The sequence below is a fragment of the Lolium rigidum genome, chromosome 5 (assembly GCF_022539505.1).
Source record: "Lolium rigidum isolate FL_2022 chromosome 5, APGP_CSIRO_Lrig_0.1, whole genome shotgun sequence".
Classification (NCBI taxonomy): Eukaryota; Viridiplantae; Streptophyta; class Magnoliopsida; order Poales; family Poaceae; genus Lolium; species Lolium rigidum.
This window is the reverse complement of record NC_061512.1, coordinates 31,683,278-31,694,844: the sequence shown is the minus strand read 5'-3', so window position 1 is coordinate 31,694,844 and position 11,567 is coordinate 31,683,278.

Here is an 11,567-nt window from a genome sequence, read left to right as displayed (position 1 = left end):
TATGCGGTGAAAACCCTAAATCGTCGTAGATCTCATTAGCTTCATCTTGATCAAGCGGGACCACCAAGTATTCGTGCACCCCGTACGGATCATGGGTGGATCGGCTCTTTGAGCCGATTCACGGAGATAACCCGAGAGCCGATCGAGGCTCGTATTTAACGTTTACATGTATGCCCTGCAGGAAACTAAGCGAGGCAACCTCATCACCTTCCCGACCGGGTATAGGTCGGGTGGCACGCCCTTGCACTCCGCAACGCCGCGTGTGACCAGAAGAGCATTGCGGGCCGTCGCTCGGAGGGGTCTCAGCCAGCCGCAGCTCTAGGCTCCCCCCGGCTCTACGGTGTTGACAAGGCCGCTGCCCGCCGGTGGGTTTTGGCAGTCAACACAACCTCCACAGTAAGTACGTATAATGAGGTACCGCCATAAACCTAGCATACGACTGAACGTCCAGATTAATCTTGCCCAACGGATAACTTGGTTTCTCTGGCGTGATCCCGTGAAAACGTGTGTCAGTTGGCGCTAGATTTGCTAGGGATATGTTCATCTTCCTTAGTGTATCTGCGTACATAAGGTTTAAGCTGCTGCCACCATCTATGAAAACTCTCGACACGTCGAAGCCCGCAATTACTGCGGGTAAGATAAGTGCGGACTGCCCAGGTCGGGGAACCTGCTGCGGATGATCTGCGATTGTGAAGCCGATATCCTGTCCCGACCAATTTAGGTACTCGACTGTTGGTGGAGGCATCTTTTCTGCCATGAATACTTGTCGCGAAATTACTTTCTGCGCCCTGTTAGATGGCCTAGCTTTCTGAATCATCAAGACTGCGCCATTAGAATTAGGATCAACATACGGAGGTGGTTGTGGTGCTGCCGCTATTCTGAGCTGGTGCCGATTCTCGTCTGTAACCGCGGGAGGAGGTGGGAGATGTATCTCGCTCCTGGGTCCCTGTTGATTTCTATTCATTGCTTGGGCATTTGCAATTCCTGCGGCTCGCAACATTGCCTGAAAGTTGCGGCAGTCTTTTTGGAGATGTCCTGACTGTCTCTTTCCGTTGCTATCGAGAAAAAAGTGCATCTGACACGGTCCGTTCATCATCTCCTCGGGGGACACATAGGGTCTTTGAAACCTTGGTCCACTATTTTGCCTAAGACCGCGAGAATCACTTCTATTGTCGCCTTGTTGCTCATTATTTCCTCCAGGATTTCCTCGGAAACCAGCTGATATGTGGCCGGGAGCGTCATTGTTATAGAACTGGCGGGAAAATCGCCTTCTATTTTGAAAATTTCGACTGCGGTCCTCTTCTGGCGACCTGTGTCGCTTGTTATATATTGCGTCTTCTCCATCTGCCCACTTGTTGGCTATCTCCATCAGTGCTGATATTGTCTTGGGGTTGGTTCTCCCTAAATCCTCGACGAAATCTGCCCGTCGGATTCCTGCCACAAACGCATCTATTGCTCTTTCGTCAGATATATCTTCTGCCGAGTTTTTAATAATGTTCCACCTCTGTATATATTTTCTCATCGACTCGTCGTGTTTCTGTCGGCACGCCCTCAACTCTTCCAATGACGCAGGTTTCTTGCAGGTGGATCGGAATTTTTTACGAAAATATCTTCAAAACTACCCCAGCTATCGATGGAACCTGGGGAAGTTTCTTTATCCAAGATCTCGCTGCACCACTCAGGTGGACTTGGATGCTTTGCATGGCTGTTGCTCTGGTTCCTCCTACCAGCTTCACCATCTCGAGATAATCAACGAGCCAATCCTCGGGATCCTGCAGACCGTCGAATTTTTTGAAATTCTCGGGTAACTTAAACCCTTTTGGTACTCGAGTTTTTCTGACTCGTCTCGTAAAGCACGGAAGTCCGCATAGGTCTTCATCGGCAATTTCTGGTGAATGCCGATGTTCTCTTCTTTCTTGCCGCGCTCTGTCTACCCTTGCTTGAGCCGCCGTATCTCTTGCCTCACTTGTTCTTGGTGGATCCTGCACTGCAGCAGTATGTCTTGGACTATTTTGTCTTGCGGTTCCTTCGGGAGGTGTAGGCTGTGAATGCTTGTTCCCATGACTCCAACTCCAGCCATTGCCATATTGAACGATGCTTCTCTCGGGTCTCCGGGGGTGGTGCGGACGCGAGGATGTAAGCTTGCATTGCCATGTATCCCGCTTACGGCGTTTTCGGGATGATATTTCCCCTTGTATCAATCGACATGAAAGACATGTCGAGATTTTGAATTATGTTGCCTCTCTACGCTCAGGTATATTTTGCAGCCGAGATATTGCCCTTCTCCGAGCCTCTCTGTGACTATCTCCCGAAGTTCCTGATTGTTGACTGAGCTCTGCTCGACGCCTGCTTGACGCGGACGCTGCCTCTTTCCTTCTATTTAAGGATGTTGTTTCTTTTTCCAACTCCCTACTCACACGAGCAAGTTTATATTGATAGGCTTGTAATTCCTGGGCAGTAGCGGTTGTGGTCATTGGTTCTGAACCGTCTATGGCTTTTGCAGCCCTATCCCACGCTGCTTGCGGGAGTTGGACTCTTAGGCGAGGTGTGGTCCCGACGTATTTGGTGCCTAAGCCTCTTCTGAGATCAGCGGGATCGACGTATGGATTTCCCAAATCATCGAAAGCCTCTGATGTCTCTGGTTCTGCTCGACTTGCCTCTTCAATTGCGTACACTTGATGATACTTTGAGTATTGGTTTTTGTCGGGATTGGTGACACCATCATAAAGATTGGTGAAGACCCTTCCGATGGCAGCGGATTTGTCGATGAAGTTGAAGCTGTTGATGCTGTCGGAGTCGCTGCTTATAACGGAGTCCGCAGACGACTCGAAAGATGTGTTGCTGATGATCTTGGTGAGCTTTCCGCTTGCCTTGGTGTCGATGAAGCGTGTCGACGAAAACTCCTCGTTACTCGACGAAAAGTCAGAATCGTCCGCTGAAAATTCCGACGAGATCGGAACTTCGAGACGGTAGGATCCTTCCTTATTGACGCCAAATCGGAACTCTCCAAACATCATGACGATGGGCTCCTCCAGATAGGCACATGCATCCATACGGGAGGGCGGGTGAGGAATAAAATCGACTAGATCAGTTTTTTCATGTTTACCTCGATCCATTGCATTGCTAGCCACCGACGAAGTCGACGATTCTGGACGTGCCATCGAGATCAGCTCCTTGCAACCTCTAGATCCCACAGACAGCGCCAATTGACAAGGGATCGCTCTAGAGAACAGTAAAGAACAAGTATTGCAGTAGATTGTATTTCAGATGTAAAGAATAGGACCGGGGTCCACAGTTCACTAGAGGTGTCTCTCCCATAAGATAAAAGCATGTTGGGTGAACAAATTACAGTCGGGCATTTGACAAATAGAGAGGGCATAACAATGCACATACATGATATGATAAATATAGTGAGATTTAATTGGGCATTACGACAAAGTACATAGACCGCTATCCGGCATGCATCTATGCCTAAAAAGTCCACCTTCGAGGTTATCATCCGAACCCCTTCCGAGTATTAAGTTGCAAAACAACGAGACAATTGCATTAAGTATGGTGCGTAATGTAATCAATAACTACATCCTTAGACATAGCATCAATGTTTTATCCCTAGTGGCAACAACACATCCACAACCTTAGAACTTTCGTCACTGTCCCAGATTTAATGGAGGCATGAACCCACTATCGAGCATAAATACTCCCTCTTGGAGTTAAGAGCAAAAAACTTGGCCAGAGCCTCTACTAATAACGGAGAGCATGCAAGATCATAAACAACATATAAGTAATAACTTGATAATTAACATAACATAGTATTCTCTATCCATCGGATCCCGACAAACACAACATATAGAATTACAGATAGATGATCTTGATCATGTTAGGCAGCTCACAAGATCCGACAATAAGCACATGAGGAGAAGACAACCATCTAGCTACTGCTATGGACCCATAGTCCAGGGGTGAACTACTCACTCATCACTCCGGAGGCGACCATGGCGGTGAAGAGTCCTCCGAGAGATGAATCCCCTCTCCGGCAGGGTGCCGGAGGAGATCTCCGAATCCCCCGAGATGGGATTGGCGGCGGCGGCGTCTCAGTAAGGTTTTCCGTATCGTGGCTCTCGGTACTGGGGGTTTCGCGACGGAGGCTATTTGTAGGCGGAAGGGCAGGTAAAGAGGCGGCACGAGGGGCCCAGACGACAAGCCGACGCGGCCAGGGCTTGGGCCGCGCCGCCCTGGTGTCTGGCCACCTCGTGGCCCCACTTCGACTCTCCTTCGGTCTTCTGGAAGCTTCGTGGCAAAATAGGACCCTGGGCGTTGATTTCGTCCAATTCCGAGAATATTTCGTTACTAGGATTTCTGAAACCAAAAACAGCAGAAAACAGAAACTGGCTCTTCGGCATCTTGTTAATATGTTAGTGCCGGAAAATGCATAAATACGACATATAATGTGTATAAAACATGTAGATATCATCAATAATGTAGCATGGAACATAAGAAATTATCGATACGTCGGAGACGTATCAGCATCCCCAAGCTTAGTTCTGCTCGTCCCGAGCAGGCAAACGATAACAAAGATAATTTCTGAAGTGACATGCCATCATAACCTTGATCATACTATTGTAAGCATATGTAATGAATGCAGCGATCAAAACAATGGTAATGACATGAGTAAACAACTGAATCATAAAGCAAAGACTTTTCATGAATAGTACTTCAAGACAAGCATCAATAAGTCTTGCATAAGAGTTAACTCATAAAGCAATAAATCAAAGTAAAGGTATTGAAGCAACACAAAGGAAGATTAAGTTTCAGAGGTTGCTTTCAACTTATAACATGTATATCTCATGGATAATTGTCAACATAGAGTAATATAATAAGTGCAATATGCAAGTATGTAGGAATCAATGCACAGTTCACACAAGTGTTTGCTTCTTGAGGTGGAGAGAAATAGGTGAACTGACTCAACATAAAAGTAAAAAAGAATGGTCCTTCAAAGAGGAAAGCATCGATTGCTATATTTGTGCTAGAGCTTTTATTTTGAAAACATGAAACAATTTTGTCAACGGTAGTAATAAAGCATATGAGTGTAAATTATATCTTACAAGTTGCAAGCCTCATGCATAGTATACTAATAGTGCCCGCACCTTGTCCTAATTAGCTTGGACTACCGGATCATCACAATACACATGTTTTAACCAAGTGTCACAATGGGGTACCTCCATGCCGCCTGTACAAAGGTCTATGGAGAAAGCTCGCATTTTGGATTTCTCGCTTTTGATTATTCTCAACTTAGACATTCATACCGGGACAACATGGACAACAGATAATGGACTCCTCTTTAACGCATAAGCATGTGGCAACAATTAGTGTTCTCATATGAGATTGAGGATATATGTCCAAACTGAAACTTCCACCATGATTCATGGCTTTAGTTAGCGGCCCAATGTTCTTCTCTAACAATATGTATGCTCCAACCATTAAGGTGGTAGATCTCTCTTACTTCAGACAAGACGGACATGCATAGCAACTCACATGATATTCAACAAAGAATAGTTGATGGCGTCCCCGGAAACATGGTTATCGCACAACAAGCAACTTAATAAGAGATAAAGTGCATAAGTACATATTCAATACCACAATAGTTTTTAAGCTATTTGTCCCATGAGCTATATATTGCAAAGGCGAATGATGGAAATTTTAAAGGTAGCACTCAAGCAATTTACTTTGGAATGGCGGAGAAATACCATGTAGTAGGTAGATATGGTGGACACAAATGGCATAGTGGTTGGCTCAAGGATTTTGGATGCATGAGAAGTATTCCCTCTCGATACAAGGTTTAGGCTAGCAAGGTTATTTGAAACAAACACAAGGATGAACGGTGCAGCAAAACTCACATAAAAGACATATTATAAACATTATAAGACTCCACACCATCTTCCTTGTTGTTCAAAACTCAATACTAGATATTATCTAGACTTTAGAGAGACCAAATATGCAAACCAAATTAGCAAGCTCTATGTGTTTCTTCATTAATGGGTGCAAAGTATATGATGCAAGAGCTTAAACATGAGCACAACAATTGCCAAGTATCAAATTATTCAAGACATTTTAGAATTACTACATGTAGCATTTCCCAATTCCAACCATATAACAATTTAACGAAGAAGATTCAACCTTCGCCATGAATACTATGAGTAAAGCCTAAGGACATATTTGTCCATATGCAACAGCGGAGAGTGTCTCTCTCCCACACAATGAATGCTAGGATCCATTTATTCAAACAAAAACAAAAACAAAAACATACAGACGCTCCAAGCAAAGTACATAAGATGTGACTGAATAAAAATATAGTTTCAGGGGAGGAACCTGATAATGTTGTCGATGAAGAAGGGGATGCCTTGGGCATCCCTAAGCTTAGACGCTTGAGTCTTCTTAGAATATGCAGGGGTGAACCACCGGGGCATCCCCAAGCTTAGAGCTTTCACTCTCCTTGATCATATTGTATCATACTCCTCTCTTGATCCTTGAAAACTTCCTCCACACCAAACTCGAAACAACTCATTAGAGGGTTAGTGGACAATAAAAATTAACATGTTCAGAGGTGACACAATCATTATTAACACTTCTGGACATTGCATAAAGCTACTGGACATTAATGGATCAAAGAAATTCATCCAACATAGCAAAAGAGGCAATGCGAAATAAAAGGCAGAATCTGTCAAAACAGAACAGTCCGTAAAGATGGATTTTATTGAGGCACCAGACTTGCTCAAATGAAAATTCCCAAATTGAATGAAAGTTGCGTACATATCTGAGGATCACTCACGTAAATTGTCATAATTTTCTGAGTTACCTACAGAGAATTAGGCCCAGATTCGTGACAGCAAAGAAATCTGTTTCTCGCGAGTAATCCAAATCTAGTATGAACCTTACTATCAAAGACTTTACTTGGCACAACAAAACATAAAACTAAGATAAGGAGAGGTTGCTACAGTAGTAAACAACTTCCAAGACTCAAATATAAAACAAAAATACTGTAGTAAAAACAATGGGTTGTCTCCCATAAGCGTTTTTCTTTAACGCCTTTCAGCTAGGCGCAGAAAGTGTATATCAAGTAACATCAAGAGACAAAGTATCAACATCATAATTTGTTCTAATAATAGAATCAAAAGGTAACTTCATTCTTTTTCTAGGGAAGTGTTCCATACCTTTCTTGAGAGGAAATTGATATTTAATATTACCTTCCTTCATATCAATGATAGCACCAACAGTTCGAAGAAAAGGTCTTCCCAATATAATGGGGCACGATGCATTGCATTCAATATCCAAGACAACAAAATCAACGGGGACAAGGTTATTGTTAACCATAATATGAACATTATCAACTCTCCCCAAAGGTTTCTTTTTAGCATTATCAGCGAGATTAACATCCAAATAACAATTTTTCAATGGTGGCAAGTCAAGCATATCATAGACTTTCTTAGGCATAACGGAAATACTTGCACCAAGATCACATAAAGCATTACAATCAAAATCATTGACCCTCATTTTAATGATGGGCTCCCAACCATCTTCTAACTTCCTAGGAATAGAAGTTTCAAGTTTTAGTTTCTCTTCTCTAGCTTTTATGAGAGCATTTGTAATATGTTTTGTAAAGGCCAAATTTATAGCACTAACATTAGGACTCTTAGCAAGTTTTTGTAATAATTTAATAACTTCAGAGATGTGACAATCATCAAAATCTAAATCATTATGAGCTACAGCAATGGGATCATTATCCCCAAGGTTGGAAAAAATTTCAGCAGTTTTATCACAGGCAGTTTCAGCAGTTTTAGCAGTTTCCGGCAGTTTTGCACGCTTTGCACTAGGAGTAGAGACATTGCCAACACCAATTATTTTACCATTAATAGTAGGAGGTGCAGCAACATGTGGAGCATTAGCATTATTAGTGGTGGTAATAGTCCAAACTTTAGCTACATTACTCTCTTTAGCTAGTTTTTCATTTTCTTCTCTATCCCACCTAGCACGCAATTCAGCCATCAATCTTATATTCTCATTAATTCTAACTTGGATGGCATTTGCTGTAGTAACAATTTTATTTTCAATATCCCTATTAGGCATAACTTTCGATTTCAAAAGATCAACATCAGAGGCAAGTCTATCAACTCTAGAAGCAAGAATATCAATTTTCCCAAGCTTTTCTTCAACAGATTTGTTAAAAGCAGTTTGTGTACTAATAAATTCTTTAAGCATAGCTTCAAGTCTGTGTTCCTATTATTGTTGTAAGAATTCCCATAAGAATTACCATAATCGTTACCATTATTATAAGGATATGGCCTATAGTTATTACTAGAATTGTTCCGATAAGCATTGTTGTTGAAATTATTATTTTTAATGTAGTTTACATCAACATGTTCTTCTTGGGCAACCAATGAAGCTAACGGAACATTATTAGGATCAACATTAGTCCTATCATTCACAAGCATGGACATAATAGCATCAATCTTATCACTCAAGGAGGAGGTTTCTTCGACAGAATTTACCTTCTTACCTTGTGGAGCTCTTTCCGTGTGCCATTCAGAGTAATTAATCATCATATTATCAAGGAGCTTTGTTGCTTCACCAAGAGTGATGGACATAAAGGTACCTCCAGCAGCTGAATCCAATAGGTTCCGCAAAGAAAAATTCAGTCCTGCATAAAAGGTTTGGATGATCATCCAAGTAGTCGATCCATGGGTTGGGCAATTTTTAACCAAAGATTTCATTCTTTCCCAAGCTTGTGCAACATGCTCATTATCCAATTGTTTAAAATTCATTATGCTACTTCTCAAAGATATAATTTTAGCAGGGGGATAATATCTACCAATAAAAGCATCCTTACATTTAGTCCAGGAATCAATACTATTCTTAGGCGAGAGATAGCAACCAATCTTTAGCTCTTCCTCTTAATGAGAAAGGAAACAATTTTAATTTAATAATATCACCATCTACATCCTTATACTTTTGCATTTCACATAGTTCAACAAAAATATTAAGATAGGCAGCAACATCATCAGAACTAACACCAGAAAATTGCTCTCTCATGACAAGATTCAGTAAAGCAGGTCTAATTTCAAAGAATTCTGCTGTAGTAGCAGGTGGAGCAATAGGTGTGCATAGGAAATCATTATTATTTGTAGTTGTGAAGTCACACAACTTAGTATTTTCAGGAGTGGCCATTTTAGCAGTAGTAAATAAAGTAAACTAGATAAAGTAAATGCAAGTAACTAATTTTTTTGTGTTTTTGATATAGAGTGCAAGACAATAAATAAAGTAAAGCTAGCAACTAATTTTTTTGTGTTTTGTTTAAGTGCAGCAAACAAAGTAGTAAATAAAATAAAGCAAGACAAAAACAAAGTAAAGAGATTGGGAAGTGGAGACTCCCCTTGCAGCGTGTCTTGATCTCCCCGGCAACGGCGCCAGAAAACAGCCTTGATGCGCGTAGATGACACGTCCGTTGGGAACCCCAAGAGGAAGGTGTGATGCGCACAGCAGTAAGTTTTCCCTCAGAAAGAAACCAAGGTTTATCGAACCAGGAGGAGCCAAGAAGCACGTTGAAGGTTGATGGTGGCGGAATGTAATGCGGCGTACCACCAGGGATTCCGGCGCCAACGTGAAACCTGCACAACACAACCAAAGTACTTTGCCCCAACGAAACAGTGAGGTTGTCAATCTCACCGGCTTGCTGTAACAAAGGATTAACCGTATTGTGTGGAAGATGATTGTTTGCAGAGAACAGTAAAGAACAAGTATTGCAGTAGATTGTATTTCAGATGTAAAGAATAGGACCGGGGTCCACAGTTCACTAGAGGTGTCTCTCCCATAAGATAAAAGCATGTTGGGTGAACAAATTACAGTCGGGCAATTGACAAATAGAGAAGGCATAACAATGCACATACATGATATGATAAATATAGTGAGATTTAATTGGGCATTACGACAAAGTACATAGACCGCTATCCAGCATGCATCTATGCCTAAAAAGTCAACCTTCAGGTTATCATCCGAACCCCTTCCAGTATTAAGTTGCAAAACAACCAGACAATTGCATTAAGTATGGTGCGTAATGTAATCAATAACTACATCCTTAGACATAGCATCAATGTTTTATCCCTAGTGGCAACAGCACATCCACAACCTTAGAACTTTCTGTCACTGTCCCAGATTTAATGGAGGCATGAACCCACTATCGAGCATAAATACTCCCTCTTGGAGTTAAGAGCAAAAACTTGGCCAGAGCCTCTACTAATAATGTAGAGCATGCAAGATCATAAACAACACATAGGTAATAACTTGATAATTAACATAACATAGTATTCTCTATCCATCGGATCCCGACAAACACAACATATAGAATTACAGATAGATGATCTTGATCATGTTAGGCAGCTCACAAGATCCGACAATGAAGCACATGAGGAGAAGACAACAATCTAGCTACTGCTATGGACCCATAGTCCAGGGGTGAACTACTCACTCATCACTCCGGAGGCGACCATGGCGGTGAAGAGTCCTCCGGGAGATGAATCCCCTCTCCGGCAGGGTGCCGGAGGAGATCTCCGAAACCCCCGAGATGGGATTGGCGGCGGCGGCGTCTCGATGAGGTTTTCCGTATCGTGGCTCTCGATGCTGGGGGTTTCGCGACGGAGGCTATTTGTAGGCGGAAGGGCAGGTAAAGAGGCGGCACGAGGGCCCAGACGACAGGCCGGCGCGGCCAGGGCCCGGGCCGCGCCGCCCTGGTGTCTGGCCACCTCGTGGCCCCACTTCGACTCTCCTTCGGTCTTCTGGAAGCTTCGTGGCAAAATAGGACCCTGGGCGTTGATTTCGTCCAATTCCGAGAATATTTCATGACTAGGATTTCTGAAACCAAAAACGAAGAAAACGACAAACTGGCTCTTCGGCATCTTGTTAATATGTTAGTGCCGGAAAATGCATAAATACGACATATAATGTGTATAAAACATGTAGATATCATCAATAATGTAGCATGGAACATAAGAAATTATCGATACGTCGGAGACGTATCAATACGTCGGAGACGTATCAGTGCATTCCGAGTCTTAGTGGGCGGAGGCGGCGGCGCTGGAGATGGAGATGGACTACAGATGTCGTGGTCGACGTCGTACCCATGGGGTGATGGTGGCGACATGTGATCACTAGGAGGAGGTGATGGTGGCCTGCGATCATCTGGAGGAGGTGATGGTGACCTGCTCGGACGGCGGTACTAGGGGCTACCCAGCTCGGCAGCCTGATGTTCTTCTTTTCCCAGAGAATGATTTCTCCCAGCACCTCTCTGAGTGTAAGCCCCCATCACCTCCAGGGATTTCGAGCTCCAATGTCTCCCACGACGGTACAACTGAATCCACCCCGACACGAGCATAGCCAGCTGGAATCTGATTGCCATGCCATGTTGCCGGCTCACCTTCACGCCCAAATGCAGGTAAGACATAGCCGACCGCCACCTTAACAGACATGTTCCTGAACACCACATAGAGATCACAAGGTGTTTGCTCCTTGATTCCATCCAC